Source organism: Calonectris borealis, chromosome 12 (genome assembly GCF_964195595.1).
Source record: "Calonectris borealis chromosome 12, bCalBor7.hap1.2, whole genome shotgun sequence".
Classification (NCBI taxonomy): domain Eukaryota; kingdom Metazoa; phylum Chordata; class Aves; order Procellariiformes; family Procellariidae; genus Calonectris; species Calonectris borealis.
The window spans coordinates 6932996-6955944 of NC_134323.1; the positions used below are offsets into that span (position 1 = coordinate 6932996).

Consider the following 22949-nt stretch of genomic DNA (forward strand, 5'->3'; position numbering starts at 1 on the left):
TAGCTTATCATGTTATTATGAAGATTTAATAGAGAGGCTTAGCAGGAACCTTTAAACCTACTGAAACTTTTGATTTAAGATATTCCACTTTTGACTAGAATGTACCGAATCATAGAGCTACATCCCCTTCTTGTTTGTCATGGCAGATCTCCCATTAAGGACATAAATTCACCTAGAATTGGTTGTTTTGGCCAAAATAAATTGTTATTCATATTCAGCTGTCAGAGAAAGAGAGACCAAGAACTATTGTTTGAACGATTCTGGGCCTTTATCCTTCAAGAGTTCAATCCACAGTGATTACACAATGTGCAACAAGGTTGTTCACAATTTACAGGTGACTGAGTATTTAAATAGTTGGGATAGCTCAAACGGATATAATAATAATAATTTGCTCCCCCATGTCAGATTTCAACTAAAAACACAAGAACAAACTAGGTTGGAGGAAGATAAGGTGGACTGGATCAGCATGCAACAATCCAACACCACACACCATCTGTCCTGCCCTGAAAGACTGTTATGACAGATGGAGCCCAAAGTCATGGACTAAATTAATTCAATGGACATTTTAGAGAGATGGCCCATAGACTGAGGGAATGATATCTGTGTGTATATATCAAAAGACGGGAAATGTGGTGGTGATTAATTGGAATGTATTGGAAAATGTGAGACCTGGGCAATGACATAGATGGTATAGAATAAGGAGTGGATACAGTCCTGGTTTTGGCTGGGGTAGAGTTAATTTTCTTCCTAGTAGCTGGTATAGTGCTGTGTTTTGGATTTAGTATGAGAATCATGTTGATAACACACTGATGTTTTAGTTGTTGCTAAGTAGTGCTTACCTATCAAGGACTTTTCAGCTTCCCATGCTCTGCCAGGTGCACAAGAAGCTGAGAGAGAGCATAGCCAGGACAGCTGACCCAACTGGCCAGCGGGGTATTCCATACCATATGACATCATGCTCAGTATATAAGCTGGAGGGAGTTGGCCGGGGGGCAGTGATCGCTGCTCGGGGACTGGCGGGGCATCGGTCGGTGGGTAGTGAGCAATTGCATTGTGCGTCACTTGCTTTGTATATTCTTTTATTATTATTACTATTTTACTTTATTTCAATTATTAAACTGTTCTTATCTCAATCCACAGTTTTCTTACTTTTACTCTCCCGATTCTCTCCCCCATCCCACCGGAGGTCGGGGGAGTGAGCAAGTGACTGTGTGGTGTTTAGTTGCTGGCTGTGGTTAAATCATGACAGTGACACAGCCAGGAGTCAGCTCATTTCAAAATCACTAAACAGACGCATCTCCTTGTTCCATACACATTTGTTCTCTCATTTGGGTGGAGCTAGTATTGATACTACTCTTACTTATTATTTCAGAATTTGCTGGACCGAGAAGGAGAAAAACCGAGGAGAAAAGTGCAGAATGAGAACTATGCACATAACTTACAGGAAGGTACCGTTGTGTTTTGCAGCCCCCAATGTAATACTCATTCACACCCTTGTCAGCTTTGTCTGTCTGTAACTCTATCTGCGTAGACCAGATGGGGTGACCAGCATTCCTGTGAGCCGTGTGCTGAAATGCCAGCATGGCTGACAGCCGTGGGCCACAGGAGCACAGGGAGGCTCTGGGCAGCTCTCTGCAGGGGTCTCTCTGTTCCCGTACAGCGTGCGTCACACTGGGGTCTGTGCAACCCAGCTATGCTGGCCTTGGTGGTCCATACTAGTTCATCTTTTCTGCAGACAAAAATTGGAGTTATCCAGCAGGGCTTGCCTCACCTCAGTCCTATTAGTGGTCACGGCCTGTTTCCATGTGGTGCTCTGTGTCCAGGCACACGGACTTCTTGGAGTGCACTGAAACCAGGCTGCAGGTGCACTGATGTGCTCTAGGATCTTGTCCTTCCATGAACTCTGGGCGCAGCCTATGTTTGCCCCAGAGTCTGGAAGAAGTGTTCCCTGGTCCTCCAGTCAAATGGACTCATGTTGTAGTCCTGATGTAGGAGCTGCACTTGGACTGCTTATTAGTCCCATGTGGTTGTCCTCACTGTTATACACAAAGTCTCTGTGATTTGCACCCTTTAGTATGGTACAGCCCACTCCATGAAATGCTGTAGCCCATGTTAGAAAGCCTGTAACATCCGTGGGTCAGAGAAGCTGTACTGCATGCTTTGTGACTTGGGATCTGCCTCAGAGCAGTCTTTGCTCACACTCTTTCTTAGCTATAATTAATGCATGTTGTTTTCATGCATAGCAATGCCTGAAAAAACATTTGCCTACATTTAGACTATATACAGGCATTAATAGGCCAGTGTCTAATATTTAGATGGAAATCATGATTTCTCAATATTTCCATTAACAATCTTTGCAACTTGAAGAAAAGTTCTCTCTGCAATTCTGTATTCAGAGGAAAAAACAATGTATCTGTTGATTAAAGGTACATACTTTATCTCCTTCATATGTTTTCCATAACCCTTGATAAAAAAAAGTATCTTAATTTTTAAAACCCCCATTTAACCAATTTCCTACCCTCTCTACTCCAACCTTTCTATGTTTTATAAATTATATTGGTGTTAGATTCACACAGTGCTTAAAGTGTTTCTTCCTTATATGAGAAACTATATATAAGCTGCAAGGTATAAACCCAATAATTCTTAGTGATGTTTTCCTTTCTGAAGAAATATAAAGGACATGATGTTCAATGAGTAGATCTAAATGAGATTTTAGGATTGGATGGTTTTAGGGAGAAAAAAAAAGGTCACCAAATTTTGTTATGGGTTGAATGATATACTATTAAGACTGAGGAATTTGCCCAGGTCTGTTAAAAATCATACATTCCATTCAGGCCTGTGTAAGTGGGGAGATCCCCATAACATATTTATCTTCATTTTAGATGCAGGTGGTTTAAATGTGGTGCTCTGGTTTAGATTCCAGAGCAAATAGGTTACCTATGATATTATTATTCCCAGGAATAGATTGCCAAGCACTGCCTTTCTCAGGCAATATGGTTAAAGGGTTCTGTCCCCAGTGGTCCTTTGCTTGACTACTTTTCCCAAGCTCCAGATCAATCTTTAACTCCTCACTTTTAAATTAGGATGAAGTACTATTTAGAAGAAAGGGAACATAAATACTTCCAAAATCCAAGCAAATAGGATTTCTCACTCTTCCCTCTCCTAAACAAGACACTTACAATTACGAAGCCCATGAAGTCATCTCTGTGCTGGACCAATTATTTCTAAATTTTTTGAACCAATCTCTAACCTTCCAGCAGAATATATTTTTTTCCAAGTAATCTTCTAATGTTGTTGCAGAGTCTTCAAGTCAGTGCCAGAAACATTTTGCCAGAGGCCTGAGAAATCTGACACCATAGAAAATTTGGAAAAAATCAGTACCATATCAGAATATTTAACCTTTTATAGCTACCCCTGCCTCGCTATTTGCATGGTGTCTTGCACAAATAAACTCTGAATCTGAGCTGGGCTTCCTCTGTACTTCCCAGAATCCAACTTTGCAGAGCTTCTGTTGTTCTGCTTTTAGAGGCTGTTCTGGCAGCAGAGATGGATGGTAACTTTATATCCAAAAGTTAAAAGGTGAAAAAAAGTTTGGCTTTTGGGGGTACTTGGACTTGTTTGTGTCTTCAGCATATTTGAAATTGCTGTTAAAATATCTGCAAATGTCTTCACCAAACATATCAAAGTTAAAGGAATGCATTTTAAGCTAATGCCCTCTCCTAGGTTAATGATTAATACTGTGAGAACTCAGCTTGGTATTTATTGTATCATGACACAAGTAAATTGAACTCCAAGCAAGTCATTATCTATTTTATTTTTTTTTTAAGTATGCAATGCCAAATGATTAACTTCTTTGGTAGAAGGATAGTAAAAACACGGGGCAGGCAGTACTTATTGAGAGTCTTCATTGGGACTCCTTTGTCCACAGTCTGTGTGGTATATAAAGGTCATAGTTCTTATAGAAGAAGGTTTTCTGTTTCCAATGCAAAACCTAAATCATTGAACACATTTTACAAAAAAATACATTTCTGTTTTCATCATTGTATTAAAAAAAAAAATCCTTGCATTCTACATCTATTCCTCACTCGTTATCATAGTAAACCGCACCCTCTGTTATCTATATGTATGCAATGCTGTTTATTTCCTGTGGAAATGAATTTTAAAATTATTTTAAACAGAGAAGAACTGGAAGTTCTCCATATCTTAAGTACTCAGAAACTTCAAGATCAGTTTTGCCTCATGCTGAGGCTTATCAGATAGTTTTGTGTCCATTTATTTGAGTTTTATGCATGTTCAGTTTTTAATTTTGTTCTGGTCCTTCTCTTTGTCATGTATTGAACAAACATTTTTTTAGAAATTGAAAGGGATTTTTATTATATGATAATAATTTAAATCATTCCATCATAAATAGTAACTATTGAATACTTCTCCCTTGGAAAACAGATGGAGTTATAAAACTGGTATAGGTAAAGTAGAGCTCAGTAGAGAGAGAGATTAAGTAAAGCTTGTTTTAAAATTTGGTTTTGGTGTTTCTGACTCAAACTACTGACAAAGGCCTTGGAAAAACAAAAAATTGTGTTAGCATTTTAGGACTATGCTAACACAAGCAAAGAAAAAAATTTGCTGATTCCTGATATTTAATAAAGACAAAAAAGCAAGTAGAGAATATGCTGTAAAAACATATATTAGTCAGGAGAAAGGGTCACTTGAAAATTTGGTCATTGTTGAACATCTTTGAAATTCTACTTTGTATCAACAAACATAGCTAATTTAAAATCGGTTTTCAACAGACCAATCAAAGGCACTTTACTCATCTATTTTTCTGCCAGATTTCAGTTTGATCACAAACATGTCAGCACTGTAGCTATTCCAAAATCAAAATTTTCAACCTTCTTAATTCTGTGGGAAGGATGTTTTACTTCACTAGAAAAATAGTTATTTTTCTTGAAGTGTAAACATTACCTTTCAGGAAAGATACAGCCTGGAAAATTCTGCCTGAAATGTAAATGCTTCAGAAAGTTACAAACACCTAAAATTTTTAAAATTTAGATTAGAATAAAAATACTTGGTCAACGTTAATTATCCCATTGTTAAAACCTGCAACTAGACGTCCCTGTCTGCAAATACTTTAAGGTTCCAATTCCATTTTGCAATTCCCAATTTTTTCATGGTAAGCTAGCCACTGTTTAGAGCCTTAAAGGTGTTTTACCTGGTTTTCCTTATATCACCAGATAATACATGGCCAAGTTATTTAGATACAAATAAGCCTTGAGAATATCATGAAATCCATTCTAATTTCATTCATGCCTTGGAGATAATAATTTAAAGAGCTAGTCACTGCTTGCAATTAAGCATGGAGAAAATAGATCCATCCCATAATTTATGTCTGCAAAGGTTGGGCTGGATTTGTAATTAATGTTTGCTCCTTTTAATGAAATACTCCAAAGGTCTGCACTTCTGTCATTCATGGAGGTAATTTTTCAATTGATTAGTAAAATAATACTTGAAAAGTAAATGCACCTGCTTTAGCACAGAAATGTCTTAGTCAAGTAGAGACAATGATTGGAGTGCTAAAAAAATACCATTTCAATACAGTAGAGACTGGAATTTTACTCCTCCAGAATTCAGAACTCCCACTAAAGAGAAAAAAAGAAAAGGTAATTAAACCTCCAACAACTTCTTCAGCATGCTTTCATCCAGTTTAATTCCTGGGTGGTTTTCAGCATAGCTAAGTACTTTTAGGAACACAGCCTGAACTGTGCATTTGTACAAGTGAAATATCTCTGGAAAGCACATGTTACAGCAAGACGTAATTTTTATATTTGTGTACCTTAGTATTTTTGGAGGGCATGAACAAATCATTTAATATTGGGAATTTGTTTCCATTTTGGATAAACACTCAACATCTGACAGCTCATTTGGATTATATTCTTATTTCCTTTTCAGAATCAAACCTTTTCAAGCCTGCAATATTGCAAGGCTTGAGAGTTAGGGTTCTGCAACTGCTGGTTTAAAATGGCTTGTAATGTCCTTTCTACAAAACAACCGCTACCAAATCGAACGAAATAAAATAACAAGCCACCTCTGCCTGCTTTCAGGGAATTGATAAGGATGTTGTTTGTATTAATCACTCCAGAAAGGATGTTTGATAACTTCTCCTGTTTTGTTAATTTAGTCATTTTGACACAAAGGATTACTGTTCCTGTACTACAGAGACCTCACATTCCGTAGTAGTGAACCTTCTGGGAACTGACCATAAGTCAGACTAGACAGAATGCAGAGTAGAAGCCACAATCTATGCTTGAGGGCTACCAGCATGGTAGTCCAAGAGGTTTTGGACCTCCTGTCATCTGGGACAAGGATTTTGCTTTCAGAGAAAGAGGTGAGAGAAGTGAATAAATGTGGTGAAAGCGGCCCTTATCCACTGCTCAGCCTAGTGGAGCAGAGTAATCCAGACAGTGGAGCAAGGGGATGTGTGTCATCTGATAAAGGAGGGCAAAAGAATCAACATCTCATACTTCCTCTGGCCAATATAATCACTAGATAAAAAGATAGCTTTGCTTCATGTTTGGCGGAGTACTTGCCAACAAATTCTCCAGTCACAGTTTTAAAAATTGATCTCTGCTCAGTTATGGAAAAGGCATAGGCCTCTGTTTGTGAAAATATCTCATACTATGGCTTCCACAGGGCTGAGTCTTTTTTGCTGCTGAAAAGAACCTGATTTAGAGGCTTGTTTCTTTCCTCAATGTTTCCTCACTGGTGTGCTTTAGGCAGCAATGTTTGGACCTTTGCTGACACTGGCTGGGTCAGCAGGCAGCTGCTGTGAATCAGCTCTGAGGCACTCAGCTCTCCCTGTGCACTGAGAGGGAGCCCAGGTTGGACCATGTATGTCTTACACTCTGGGTGGGCAACACCATTTAACACTTCACTGTAGGACTGCTTCCCAATCACAGCCCTTTGAGAATGCCTGCTAGGGATTTTCCTGTCCAGAGAGGAAAACATGTGGCTAGTGGTCCCTGCATAACTGTAGCAGAGAAGTCTTCAGGACTTAGACCTTCTCCCAGATCTTGGAAGGAGAAAGAGGAATGGTTGGAAGTGGGGTGTGGGTTAGAAGTGCTGTTGCACTAAGCCTAGGGGTGGGCCACAGGAGTGATGGCAGGACACACAGATAGTGTGTGGATGTTGTTCTGATACTGTGTATGTTTAGCATCACTATATTATCTTGCCCATCAGAACATTTCACTTTAAGGATAGAAGTTTATAGTTTTAAGGCTACAGTTTTAATGTTTGAATCATCTGAAGGATTCAGCTCTTACGCTCAAAGCGTGAGCAAAGCAGCACCTAAGGACTTTTAAAAATCCAGACCTTGAACTTAGTATAACTCCCATTAAAGTCAATGCATGCTGAGTCAGACTTTAATTCTTTTTGCACACTAGAGACTCAAAAGGTGAAAATCCTGGCACCACTGATGTTTTGCCATTGACCTCGTAGGGTCAGGATTTCATGCTAAAAGCCATAAAATGACACTGACATTTCGTCACTGCTATCTTGGATCGAATTCATAACAGCGACCCAGGAGACTGCATAACGCATTACTACTGTGCATCTACCCAGCACTGTCTCACCACCTTCTACCTGGTTTAAAGAGAGGGAATAATCTATAATTTTGAGCTGCCTTTATTTTAGCCAGAATTAAGAATGGAAAAATCCTGGGGTTCATTTTTCAATCACCTTATTTAAAACCTTTAAGTAAATTCTTGATTATTTTAAATGAATATAATTGGAAAATTCTTTTTTGGAAATGAAGGTTTTTTTGTTGGGTTTTTTTCCCATACTTGTTCTACAAAGGCTTTGTAGTAAAAACGGCAAAATTCAGATTTATAGCTCCTTGTGAATGAAGTGCTTATGATTAAGAATGAGACCTATGAAGAGTTTATACATAATTCCTTAATGATCGTTAATGAAATATTTTATTAAAGACCAGATGGAAAGATAATCTTGGTTAATAAAAGGAAATCAGGGGATGAACGGATTTCTATAATGTAAGACTACTTGCAATATGCGATAGATGCTACATAGTGTCAGCACTTAGATACAATAAACTGACAAAATACAAAAATATTCTGCTGCCCCCTATTAAATTGTTTTCAAGATTGCAAATGCAAAATATTGGCTATGCATTCTAGACGATAAAAATAATAGATTCCCAATTCATGGACATAAGTGTACTGAAAAATACAATTTAAAACTTGTGCAGGAAATAATATTATATATAACATGGCGGCTGTTACCTTAGCAGATTTTTGACGCTGTAGAAGAATTTGAACCAAAATCTGTTGCCAGGTAGAATGAAAAAAATCTGGAATTTTTTTTTTACTGAATTCAGTGGAGTTCCTTGAATTTGCTGAAATAGATAAGCTTTCCCATTGCCATTCTCTGCATATTTCTCTAAAAACACAGAGATGAACCAAATGAAAATCATGTTCACAGAAATAGAGAATCACTTAAAAAGAAAAACATTCTCATCTTATTAAAGAAGAAATTAAGCCTAGCAAAAATTAAGTAAATTCTAATTGCATGAGGCTTTGCCTCGGATTTGTTGGATCACTGGTGTGGCAATTTCTCTGCAATTTCTAGATAAGCAAATGCATAGAAAATTTATCATCTCTGTTCTTTCTGCTGGCCCCTGTTAAACTTTGCCCTACATTGCAACTTTTACGTGGTTTTGACTTTGCAAATAGAGTTATATCATGGACTCTGACAGCTTTTTTGGTCATAAGCTGCATATTTTCCTCTTGTACTGCACACAATTGACAGTGAATAATATTGAAAACATACAATTTTTTTAGCTGGGATCTCGTGATAACTAGTTGATAAAAAAAGAAATTCATGCTTTTGGTAAAGCGCATCTAGAACAAACTGTACAGGAAATTTCTCCCAGCTGCTGCTTGTTATACACTGGACCAACTGGAGTCAATGTAAAACTCTGGAAGCAGGTGTGAAACCCTGGAAAAGAACTGTGAAAACATGAACCTGTAAGAGAAACTATCCAACAGTGAAGGCAATCACAGTAGACTTAAAGCAGTGCTATTAAATAATGAGCAGTAATAGGTGACTGCTCTAAGTTGCCCTATAAAGCATCTGTTACCTGCTGCAAGCTACAGGATTAATTCTGAAACATGTAATTTAGCAAAGGAGCAAGACTATTCAGTCTTCAGCAGCAAATAAATTGGTGGCAAATGCTTTGGCATAGGTTGTTGCCTTACTTTGTGGACAGTCACTCTGTCCGATGCTTTGAATTATAATTCTATTTCTTCCTTTTGGTAAAGCCTGGCACTCTGTATTGCTCAACGCAACTTATTTTATTAATTGAAACTTTTGGGGGTTTTGATTAGTTTTTATTATGTCTATTTCTTGTTTATAGGCTTATCTTGAAATACACGTATTTTTGACCCCCACACTTTTCATAGATAAGTAATTCTGTCGGTGAACTGTCTGGTCAGGTGAATAACTTCTTGTCCTTGTTGCTCAAAGTCTGCATCCTTACTTTTAAATTTGTGAATTTTGTTCATTATATTTGTAATAGAGTCAGATTTTTAAAAAGACATTGTATGTAGAAGGGGAAGGGAATACAGAATCACACTCTTCTGCTTGGTATATGTTAAACAGGCAATTGTTTGCCCACAAGGCCTTTAACTTCTGCAATTGCTAATTGTACTTATCCATGCATGCAGTTACCCAATTTACACTGCAGCTATGCTAGTTAAGGCACTCAGCTTCTTGTGTGATTTTAACACATATTTGCAAAGCTACAAAGCTTTGAAGAGCAGCCCCACACTGCATCTTCTGTATGGCTAATATTGGACAGCAAATCACCTGCTACAACTATTAGTATTAGTAACATTCAACTGAGAACAATGCATAGATTAAGGTAAGGGTAGAGACTTTGGAAGTGTAAGCAGAAGGTGTCACATGAGACAGAACTGTCATTCTGCAAAAGGCTGTGTTCCAAATAGAGTGAACCAAATATTTTGCAGAGCTACAACAGACAGGTATCACTGTGAAGCTAAACAAGATGCATGGGACAAACCGTATCAAATTCTCAGTTCTGATCATAGGCATTGTAATAGCTTTTCTATTTGCAAATGTTCAATTATTGTAACGCCTGTTAACTTGTTTTTATACTTTAATCCTAGTGATAGACTTGCTACCCTACTGGAATCAATGGGTTTGTATGTGTTCAAGTACAGGCATAGCTTGAACTGGAGTTGATCTGCTTATTAAAGCAGTAGATATTTACATTTGGAAATGAAAAAAGCCTGCTTGTGAGTTTTGTGCAAACTTTGTGTTTCCTTCATTAAGACTTCTGTTTGTTGAATAACCGCAGAACTTGAGACATTAGGGGTACTCATGTTGCTTAACTTTGTTTCTCTGACCTCCTTCTGAAGGAGTCTACAGAGACTAATTTAGAAACCTCCCTTATATTCCTAGAGGAAAGTGGTGTGAACATTCCTGTTTGTGTCAAACTGCACTCTGAGTGCATATATTGACTTTACTGGAGTAGCTTGGGCTTTCCACCACTCAATGAGACCTTGGTGTCCTATGAGTTTTATGCAGTTGAACATCCAAGTCAGGAGTGGTGTAATATTTCCGAGGAATGTGTATTTAAACACTGGTTAATAATAAGATTTTAACCACTTGTTTCCCTGTTAACATTAATGAAAGCATATATTTATGTGCTGAGCGCTTTCAAATTAATTTCCTGAACTTCTCTAGGGATGTAAGGATAGTGTACAATGCATAGTTTTCCCCTGTATGTATGAACACACTGGTATAATCTAGTAGCAACTCCCTTTGTGCACAAATTTTTAAGCTCTTGAAGTCAGTTTAGTTGCACTAAACTTTGAGATAAGAATCAAGCCCTCTTTCTCTTTATTGGGAGTTTTTCTTAGAATGTGAAACATGTTTCCTTCCAGAATACCATGTAAATTTTTCTAAAAGAGGTGCTTTGCAAATAAGCTATTATGGTACTAAACAAAACATTGATTAGTTTTAAATGGCAGTAACAATTCAAGTGCATGTAAAGACAAGTGCATTTGCTTTTGAGGTTAAGCCTCTAAATTTAATAATTGAAGGAAAAAATACAATAAGGTGCAACAGAAGAAGCTTCTGTGAAATGCATTATGCAATTACGACTGCCATAACTACAATTGCCTTACCAGATCATATTATGTTTTCTACTCAGACTGTTTTTTAAAACAAAATATTTCTTTATTACTTTGTTATTTGGAAATATATACTATTTGGAAAAGGTTGTATGCTCTGTATTCAGGAAATCTGAAAACTCAAGACACCATTCAAGTGAATATGGTATCCAGCTGAAGCAATCTGTTTATTTTCAGTCATGTCGACATTGATTTTACATGTGAAAACTCTGTTTTTAGGGGATTTCTTTCCCAGTTCCCTCAATTAAATCATGTTGCATTTTGCTTAATATACACAAGACCAGAATAACTAGAAAACAAATTTTGGCTATGTATTGTGCAGCTTAACTTTAAAGAGATTCTTGACACCTTTCTTACCTGGTGAATTGCGTAAGTCATTAACTGTCTAGATCAGAGCCTGATTGAACTATTCACACAACCTATGTGCTGGAAAGAAGGCATATGATGTAAAAAGACCTCAAACTGCACAACCTGAAGCAACAGCAGCATTATACCCTTTTGACAGAATGAGGGTTTGATTCCTCTGAAGTTCCAGAAGACTTTGGGCAGCAACAGGGATCTTCACTTAGTGTGAATACCCTAAGCCGTTCTTCTTGTCTGTAATGGTATTCCAGATCTGGAAGTACCTTTGGGGAAAACATGCTGTATAAGGAAGAGCAGAAAGAGTGGGGCTGGAATGAAATTGTGATGACTGTGTTACGTAGTCAAATTTGTTGCAAAAGGGTATACTATAACCTGTTCTCCATCACATAAAATAGGCCAAGAAGTAAGACTTAGATTATAGTAGCAAAGATTCAGATTAGACTTTAAAAAAAAACCAAAAACAACCCAACTTTTATAATAGTAAGATGATAAAGCACTGAAATATATTGCCTGGGAAATTTTGAAGTCTCTGTCTTTGGACATCTGCAGGAACAGGTTAAACAACAGCTGTCTGGAATTATACAGATACACTTGTCCCAGCTCCCAGCATTTCTTTTTCTATTATCCAAACAAAACTTCTCGGTTGCCAGTCAGGGTTTGGCCCATGTTGTTTTGGCTTTATCCAGCTTCATGAGTAGCCAGCAGTTATATGATATATATAATGTGTAACTCTGTGAAAATATAAAGGCCATACTGGCAGATAGTAAACCATGTGTTTTATTTCAAATTATATACTCATGGATATATTTCTGGCTTTTTGTTCAGTTTCCTTTTTGTGTATGCAAATACATTATTTTTGCATGACTTGTGCATACTTTGTTCTTTGGTTATGTGTTTAAAATGCTGTTAAACAAAAAATAGAAATAATATTTTGTGTGAAATACTACTTTGTTTTTTACATTTACATTCCCACTTAATCCTTGTAGCTCATGGAATTTCTTGCAAGCATTGAAGTAAAAGCAAGTATTCAGAAAAGCTGTGAAATCTGAAAAGGTAGCACGCTTCCAAACTGACTTAGGAAGGTCAAGCCATATCAAATAAACAGGGGAAAAACAGAAATGGCATGTAGAAAGCAAAGAGAATGGTATGGCATGCTGGGGTGGCATTGTTTGCCAAATAAAGTGGATATATAGGGGGCGTTGGGGAGACCAATGAGGAGTTAAGCAGGAAAAGGGAAGATATATGAAGAACTGTAAAGGATAGGGAGGATGAATTTAAAGCAGTGAATTATGACCCAAATCAGGATTCTAAGGACTGAAATTCATTTTTGCATATTGGAAATGGAAGAAGCAACAAAGTTTGGACTTAGCCTGGATGACAGAGAAAGTAGGTATGTTAACCAAGAAGTTGTATTGGATTAGGCCCAAAAACTGTAATGAGGAGAGGTGGTGGGAAGATGTTTGGCTAATGAAACAGTCTGTTAGTGGAAGCCACAGTCTGATCCAAAGTTCAGGGAGTTTGATGTAGTTCCGATAAGAAGCACATTTTAATTGTGATTGAGCTAAGGTTCCCTCATATGAAAAAAAGTGTCATGGTTAAAGTATAAAAGTGAAGTACAAGTGTTAAGAGTAACTTTCCACAAAGAAAGATCTCCCAATAATTCCTTGTTCCTTATCAAAAATGTGCAGCATAGGTTAGAAAAGAGAGTGATACGGTTTGATACAGCCATTTAGATAATGTGCATCTTGGTTGCTCAAATCATAGCTATAACTCCTCTATGTGTTGCAGCTCTTAGTATTTCATATCAAATTATCTAAGGCCACACAACCTATTTTCTATAGATGCTAGTATGTGCATACAGACATGTACACACTCATTTGCAGTGATTTCTGATCTAGCATAGTTTTGTAAAGACCTCCATCTCAATAGCATTAAAGATGATATATGAATATATAAATCTAAGGGAAAAGTACCAAAGTTAATAGTGAACTTTTTTGCATAAAATAACCGTGGTTTCCAACATTTTACAAAGAGGTTCCTTCTCAGCTTAATGCATGCTGTTAAAGATCAGTTCTGTACAACATTTCCCTCTCATCTCACCACCCCATATCTGCAGTTTTTCCTTATTATTTCTATTCCCCTTAAAATCCAATTTTCTAGTTATACTAGTGTTTATTAAAAGCTTGACTGTAAGGTCTTTGTTTACCCAAAGATCTATTTTTATCATAACTGTTTATAATGGTTAAACCTCAACAACTTAAACACTTTACACAAAATAATGTATTTTCAATAAATTGAAATATTAACCAATCATATGTAATGGTTCAGTTCTAGCAAATGGATTGCTAGAAATCCTTAGGGTTTCATATAAATTGAAAACTGTATTGACTGACCAGGCTGCACTCGAATTACATTGCATTTGGATCAAAAAGCATAGAAAAAGTTCTCATTATAGTTCCCTGACATTAATTTGAGCATTTTTATATGTGTGTCCTATTAAGTACTTTAAGTGCTTTTTGATAATTGTGCTTTGTAGTTTTTACAGCACTTCAGCCTATTCCCAGTTCAATTTCCTCTTTTATCCGATGTTTGAAATATTGATTTCTGACAGATAAAAGCAAACCTTATAATCTCAGCAGCATGCAATAAGTGAGTAAGACGGGGCTACAGAATGCATCAGGGAATGGTCATATTTGAAACCGTCTTTGTTTTATTACATTTCGTCAACAGAATTTACTTACCGCTTGCTGATATTTATGTAAAAGCAGGACTCCTGATAGTCCAGTGATATTACCAGTTCCTGGTATACTTTTGCATTTAGTAAGATAAAAGAAGAAACTCCCTTGGTGGTTGATGATTGCAGCTGCTTAAACTCCTGTCAGCTGGCTTGAAGTAACTGTGATTTATCTTCTTCAGATTGTACAGCATCGTGTCCGTGAACTTCCAGAGTTTGCATTAAAAATTGACAGAACATCAGAGTGCCAGAAGCTTCTCGTATTGTGGCTCTGAAGGTAAAAGCAAGAGACACTATGCTTGTTCTGTGTTCGGGAACACTGTCCAAACCCTTTGCAAAGCTCTTGTAACATGAGAGAGATCTTAAAGAAATGGGTTGGAATTTTGAACAGGGACTAAATACAATGAAAAGATGCTAAGGAATATAGGCTTGATGCTTTGTCTTACATATTTTCGTGATGTCTCTTCTGCAATTTCTAGAAACTAGAAAGCAGACTGAAGAATTCAGTCCAATCCAATTTCTAGTTGAGTAGTTAATGGTACCTTAGGAGTTCAGTTTGCCTGTATCTCCTTTTCATTATCCGTGTAAGCCCTTTTGTGTCTCACAAGTAACATTGCATTAAACATCTCTACTCAGCTCCATTAGCACCCGCAGTAAAAGAGCAGAATATGTAATCTACAGGGAACTAGTTGCTTCATTTCTGGCAGTATTTCCTCTGAAGTTGTGAAAATCAAGATCAGAATACTGTTTTAGAAGGTGAGAAAAGTTCCTCACGTTACACAGTAGCTTTGGCAATCAATAGTAAACCTATCAATGTGAGAACACAACAGTCTCCATCCTGAAGACCAGGTCAGGACGAAACTGAGTATCTTTCTCTTGAGGCATACATTTTCAAGAGGGATCAATTTACCTGAGAACAGGCAGGTGAAATAAAGGAAGGGGGAAATGGTTTTTAATAATTTTGACATTTCTAAGATGAACACTAAGATTTTATTTAATCCCAAATTAGCCATTGCTAATTCAGCCACATTTTTTTCTCAATCCTGGAAATACTTGAAACAACCATCTTGCATCTAGGCCTTCACACACTTGGGTAAAGAATAGTTTTCATACAAAGGACATTTAAAAATGTTATATTAGTGAATTTTGGTTGTTATGGACTGGAACTCTGCCAGCCACTTAGCAGTTAAAGGTTTAATCTCCCGGCAATTAAAGTTTTCATTACTAAGCAATTAGCACTTAAAGTTTTAAGTGATAAGCACTTTCCACATTCTGGAAATGCTGGGTTGGTGACAGCAAAGCCTGGGAGAGTTCTGAGGAACAGCAAGCCTGGAAAAGTGATTTGGTTAAGGCTGTCAGGGAGAAAAGACCTTTTGAGCTCTACAAGCCTTGATGATAGCTTATAGAATAAAGGCTGATGGAGCAGAGCTTGCTCAGTAGTAGAATGCACCAGAGATGGAGCCTGTAGGGAACAAGAGAAAACAGTGGAGTAATTAGGAAGGCTTGGGTAGCTTAGGAGTTGAGTTTAATACGAAGACAGAGCTAGAGGTCTAAACTCAAGGATCAAGATGCATGGCCCAGTCAGTCCTAGCTCCATCCGGACTCGGCTGCTGACATCCAGGCATGCCATGATATTTACATGCCATATAATGTTAACATAGGCAGAAAGTGCTGTTGCTGGCAGAAAATGAGGACTGGCTGGAGTTAAGCTTTCCAGCAAGGTTTCTTCAGTGATAATTTGAGAGTTGGGAAGCCTGAACCAGCAAGACTACAGAACTGAAATAATTAAAGATTTGCCAATAAGAAAAAAGACAGGGAGACTGTTGGTTGAATTACATTTAACAGCAATTATGTCATTGAATATTCAAGTAAAAATCTATAAGCCCCCAATATAGCAAAATAATCTGTTTTGGAATCCAACTTCAACATGCTAGCTGCACCCAATCCAAATTTCCAGCAAACCAACACAGAAATATGCATACATATGTAGGTTACATTCCTATACATTCCACATATGCAGGTAAAGCATCAACACAAAGATTCTGCAGTAGGTAATGTAACCCTAGACAATCTCCATTAGAATTTCAAAGGAGCTATTTAGCATTTTTCATATTGTATTGGTTACTTACAGTTCACTACTTAAAAAGAAAAAGCATTGGAAAAGGTTTATCTTCTAATAAATCAAGATCATTGTGACGTCAAGTCCCAAAGCCTAAAGGTATAAAGGCAGTTGCAGAAGCTGTCTTTTATAAAATATTATGTATACTGTATTATATTGGATAGCTGAATGAAAAGTGCTTCTATGAAGAGTTGGAAACAATTAGAAATGGAAAAGTACAATGTGAAAAAAATAGGACTGATGATTTTTGGTTGAGGTTCTTGTGGGAATCAAGTTGGGAAACAAGCCATTGTATATACCATCTGACATTTTCTAATGGCCTGTTTGAATCTGACATTGTATATAATGCTGTATGCATGCACACTCCAGTATTATAGCTGGTAGAATTATCCTAATATTTTTCTGTGAAATTTCATCTTAAAATTTAAATCTTGATGTTTCAACTGATAGCATTGGACACACCAAACTAATGCTGTTAAACCTACAAGCTGTGGAACAGCTTCAGAAGAGCGAAGTATAATATCCCTAACTTTGTATACGGGAAGCATTGTGTTGGCCTCAATGGAATTACCACTTGCTGAAACACCTACTTAGTTGCTTTGTGTGATGGGGGACAATGTCTTTGAGTAAAACAGAGATAAATCATCAAGCAAGCTCAGAGCAAGTTCAGGTGCACAAGTGCCTGTGATTTAAGTGGACAGGTAGCTAGCTATGTGGATAACTATTGGACCTAAAATATCTGTAAAGGAAATCTGTCTCCATTTTCCAGGACTCTTTAAAAAATAAAATTGCTTTCAGTAGTAAACAAGTGTGACAGTGAAATACTTCACCAGGTTCAGTTTTGGTGCTAAATAGATTAAAAAAAACAAAACCTAAGAAAAGTTTAGTTAAAGGCAATGGGATCAAGAGGTTGAAATGCAGCTAGTTTTGTTGTTCCCACCTTGTTGTTTCTGTACTGAAATTTTTGAAGCACTGCAGAAAATTTTGGAAGAATGTTTTGGAGAGTTTCAGCTAAAATAATTGGAATTTCGCTGTATAATATATAGTCAGCCAGTTCAAAAGGCCTAATTTGGGTCTTTTGCGCATACGTTTGAAAGTTGGGCAATATGTACTGTTCTTTCACTGCTTACCCATTTATTGACCATTTAAAACTGAATTTCACTCTGATACCCTACAATCATTATGTATTTCAATACAAGTGCTTATTACATGTTACAACATCACTAATAACTTGTGTCCTCTGTTACAAAGCCAAAAGAAACTACTGCATTTTGTGCCCCTCCAAAAGACACTCAGTGTGTACACTACAGGCATAAACTAGCATATTTTAAGAGTGTGTTTTCTATTTTGGCTCAGTGCTGTAAAGGCTCAGAGAAAAAATTAAGTCACCTTAATAGATGACTTCTCTCATCTTGGGCACTCTGAGCAGCTGTGATTTCTATTTCCATGTACACAGTATAAGAAAACTAAGACATTGTAATGGCAGTAAATACTGCTTATAGTAAGTTTACTTGCTCTGGTGATTTCTACTTACCTGAGGAAAATAACTTTAAAATTTTACCTGAGATTTTTGGAGCATCTTTTTGAATAGAACCGAGTATTTTTAATGGGATTAACCCTCTGGGACTCCAGTAGGATGCTGGAGGAATTCGTGCTCCATGTTTGTGTATGTTTGCAAGTATTTCTAATATTGTATTTTAATTAATATTTTAATATTTTTAATATTTCTTTTTAAAAGTTAGGCAAACTGATAATATTAGAATATGTTTATATCATTAAAAAAAGTAACTCATCTACTGAATAAAAACAGTGTAGATTGAATTCCCTTTTTACCTCCAGTCTTTCCACCTTCCTCTCTCTCTTTTATTTTCTTTGATGTCTGCAGCTGTTGTCTGCCAAATAAGGCCAGCAGCTGCCTGCAGTGCTGCTGTTTTACCAGCTGCTAAAGGTCTACCATTCGCCAGGCAGCCGGTTCTCTCCCTGCGCTGTGCTGCGGAGAGTGTGTGTTTATCAGCTTGGTGGCACGCACGCAGCCTTCGAGCTGACAATCCAGTCTTGTCACAAACTCTCAACCTGGAAGTGCTCAGCAGCTAGTGTGCTCATGTTGATTTCCTTGTTAAACAAAGTGTCCAAAGTGTCAGAAGAATGATATCAAGCACATTACACCACATAACCAAATGACAATATTTCTCTTTATTTTAGCTCCTTAATACCGTCTTTAGCTGAGTGGGAAAGAACACAGATTGCATGACTCTGGGGAACCTTGTTTCAACATTTATTATTGGAAAAACGTATGGCTTTCAAAAGATAAAATGTATTTCAAATATCAAATCTCTCCCTTTGCTGAGCTAAATGCTGCCTTGATGTATGCCTTGTACACTCTATGTTGACAGATGTGAAGTTCAAGTAAGAGCAGAATTTGACCAGCTATATTTAACATAATAGGATGACAAATACTACAAGGGCAAAGGATTTTCTAAACATTAAATGCTACAGTGTGCCTGAATTCTGTTTTCAGATTTAGTCCTAGACAGTCTGGTTGTAGGGCTATATAGTAACAAACCAGCAAAGGAATATCTTTATTTTGTGGCAGTGATCTCAAATGTACAGTGTTTAGAGTGACAGCTACTCAGTAATGTACTGGGAGGGTTTTATGTAAGTTTACCTTAATATTTTTAGCCTTTTCTTTTTTTTTCCCTTCCTTCCTCTCAAATACTTGGAAAACATTTTTATCTTAGAGTATATTCAGGAAAGTGTTCAAGTTGCTTGGATTATTTAAAGTAATAATAGGAGTTTTAACACAAGCCAGTTTTCCGCTGAATTCTGGGGAGGTTTTATTGGTGTTAATGAAACCTTTTTTAACAGTGTTTGCAAATGCAGAGCACGTTGTTCAACTGGAACTTTTGTCAGTGACTGGGACAAAGCTTTATGATAGTGACCCCCTGCCATGGCCTTGTCTTTACTACTCTTACTGTGAAACAATCACAGAAGCAATTACCACACAAGATCTTGTACACCAAAATTTTTTCAGCAGCTCCATGGAACAAAATAACTTTCTATTTCTGTGCAAAACAGTCACTCACAGAGGAGCAGATGGGGAATCTTCCAGTGATATAGGCTCCTATCAAACTTTTCTCAGTTTCACTAACGGTGGAATTTCCAGCAAGAGACCTCCTTTGGAACAAAAGACGTAGTAGTTCAGTAGTTAGTGCTTATCATGTTGAAATCTGAGGTATTCAATCAGATAACAGATTTTTCAGAAAGGTTATGGTGTTTTAGCTCTTAGTTAGCACTGGTTAACAGAGTACGTTCCCAGATGATGCATCCTTCATTCTTAGCTTTTGGATTCACTTTCCCTTGGAAGTGGTTTGTGGAAAACCAAAATTCAATAGATATTTTCATCACATATTTTGTAAAAGGTCTAAAAAGGGACTCAAGGTAGATATGCCCAAACTCAACAGTTCTTGGGTGGTCCAGGCAGTCAGCTGGGATATGAGCAATGCAGACTTTCAGCATATTTTACCAGAGCAAGAAATTGAAATTTGGTTTCTCCCATTACCAGCCGAATGAGCAAATTATTGGGATGTTGGATCCTCTGAGTAGTTATGAAGGTCATTCCTCATCATCTCTTCCAAAGACTCCATTCTCATTTAAATAAAAAACTTTGACTTTCCAAAAGTCTTTTCTGTCAAGCTATAATTACCAGGTTTTGTTCATAGTTCAAACCATTCTCTTCGTATACTGTAATTTGAAAATATTATGTAGTATACCACCAAAAAAGTCTCCTGTATAATAATCAGTACATCACTGTAACCCTGCACTACTGACAGGACACTTTTAGAGGCACAACACTCAGTTGTGCATCCGAGAGGCTAAATTTCAAATTTATTTGCAAGTACCACAATTTCAGTGGTATCTGACCATTTATCTAAAGTAAATGTGGCTTTTAAATTGTCCCTTGCAGCAAACCTTGCTGATGTCACGATTTGGGGAGATGTTTTACTGAAAGGGACTGTTTTTTAAAGAGTTATATTGGTTTGGGGTTTTTTTTGTGTGTGTCAAAGATAAATTTGAAGTTTAGTAGATCTCTTATTACTAAGGAGAGAAACAAACCATCTACCACTTCATTCCTCGAATTAAACCAAATCTTTCTGGAAGATTGCAAAAGGTGACTGAAGGAGACCATCCACATTTCCCCTTTCCTAGTGATGGCATCAGCTCAGTCTGTATGACCTCACTGCCAGGTTCCCACAGGTCTTCTACTTTCTGACTTGGTTTCTTTCCTGACAGCTGCCCCATCCCCTCTCCATCTTTGTCCAGTGACTCGTCTGTTCCCCTTCATGTCCAGCCCTAGAGTCATAATCTCTTGGGAAATTGTTTTTAGGGCTAATTTAGCTAAAAGTAGCTGGGTCTTTATCTGTGTATTTTGTTGTAGATGAGTATGGTTTTTTTTCTTTACCTGTCTTTTTAGAGATGAATGGATACTGGTCTAGCATCACATTAGTGATCATTTACCATCAGGCTTCCTAGCTGTCCTGTGGACCTACAAAAGCCTGTTTATGCAACTCAAGTCAGTCAGAAATGTATTGCCCGAACGCCTGTTTGTCAAAGAAGGCAAAGATTATTGCCAAGATCAAAAGGCTTCAAAAATCACTTCACAAATTACTTTTCCTAGAGCATTTTCTTTATAGGGGAGAAATGGAAGAAAAGAACTGCTTTTTTCAATATATGCAGGATAAAATGTTTTGATTTTTCCTTGCTAGATGACTTCTTTTCAGAATTTGGTTTTTTGTGTTTACACAAGTACAGTGGAATTGATTCCCTACCAGTACTAGCAGGAAAGTAGTAAAGAGAGCCTGGGAGCTGTGCCCTGGGAACACCTGGGAGCTGTGCACCTCATTACCTTAATGAGGGAGAGCTGTGAAGTAAGACAGCAGGAATTTGACTCGAAGAAGGTGCCATTTTTTAATTTGGTGAGAAAGAAAAGGTTGCTGACTGCATGCAGCTCAGGGCCTAGGAGCAGTGGGGACATGGAGAGATGTGCCTGAGGAGAGGTCAGCTGGCTGTGAGTAAGGGGGGCTGCACTGGGGGGGCTGGGGGTGGGCTGCACCCACCTGTCCCACAGACCTTGCAGTACAGAGTGGTCCACTGAGGCCACTGCTTGCTGGCACCAGGTGCATTCTCAAACTTCAGATTAAAGCATAAAGGTTTTATCTTTTTGTCAGGCTTTTCTTAAAAGAAAGAATTCTGGGGTAAAGGAAACACTGCCTAGGATTAGAAAGGTGTGAACTTTGTTCTTAATGAAATGAAAACCTCAGCCTACACAGCCCTTCAGGGGGAATCTCTTAGTGCAGAGTGTTGTCTTAATTTTATCCTCTTGATTCATGCAGAAAGTACCTATATGCTAAAAAGAAGTCAGGTTCTTCTTCTATGGGGATATTTTATGTAGTGATCATGCTGCCCAGGGTGCAAAGAGGGCTTGGTAGAACATTGCTGAGCACTGTGTATTCAGGATCTGAGTGTTTAGGAAAGTGCAAAGAGATTGAGTAGGAAATGCTTTGTGGTTTTTTTTTTCCATTGTCTTTATGTATTGCTTACTATGTAAATGCCACCTTCTCTTGTGAGGAAGGACACGGTGTGCTTTCACCCCTGACTGCACAGGCACTGTACATCCAGTGGGATAACGTGTAAGAGCAATCCTGGTTTTGCCATTGACTTATGGCATGGAGCCTTTACTTGTGCAAGTGTCTTCCCTTTTCTGATCCTTCTCATTTCTTTAAAATGAACTCACTGTAAAGCACTGTTTACAGTGCATATTGCTTGTTCTAAAACAAGCTTGCTTTGCCTTTTCAGGAGGGTCTATTATCTCTGCTTTAGGCCTCTATTAACATCATTGTTTGGCTTTTTTAAGCTCTGAGCACTGCGTGGGATGAGCTCCCCTTTATCTATAATATAAAAATTACCTGTATGGTAAAGCACTGTACAGTCCTGGCTTGTGCTTTGTGGTGATACTGAAATATGAGTAAGAGTTAATCACTAGTGCGACTCACTAACATGAAAATGGAAGTCGTGTACCTTGAAGAAGAGGAGAACAGGTATTTTGGACAACAAATAGTATATTTGGCTATTAATGTCCTTAATCAAAAAAAAAAAAAAAAAAAAAGGAGGTAGGGGCATGGAGGAAAAAGTTGTAAAATAGGGTCGTCCCTATAGTAAGACCAGACATTCAGCTGTTATAAATTGGCAATGATCCACTGGCTTCAACACAGCTATGCTGATCATGCCAGCTGAAGAACTGACCCTGAATATTATCAAAGTTTTCTTGGAGGTGACAGGAAAAGAAATCCTTTACAATTTCCTCTTTAAGAACTCAGGATTTCCGTTTTTATAACTGCAAACTTCTGAACAATTCAGAATGAAATGTGGAACACAGAGACAGGCAACACTGCACTGACTGTATTTGATTAGGGTAATCCTTTTTTTCCTTCTATGTGGTTACTACAGCCAA

General features: G+C 37.6%; 1 long non-coding RNA gene across 1 annotated transcript in view; it reads left to right on the forward strand.

Moving 5' to 3' along the window:
* LOC142087202 (uncharacterized) overlaps positions 1-22949 on the forward strand; it is a 231667-nt gene that overhangs the window by 136192 nt on the left and 72526 nt on the right. The window contains exons 5-6 of the long non-coding RNA XR_012675375.1: positions 1373-1448; positions 14505-14599. This is a non-coding gene — a long non-coding RNA (uncharacterized LOC142087202). The remainder of the gene's footprint in view (positions 1-1372; positions 1449-14504; positions 14600-22949) is intronic.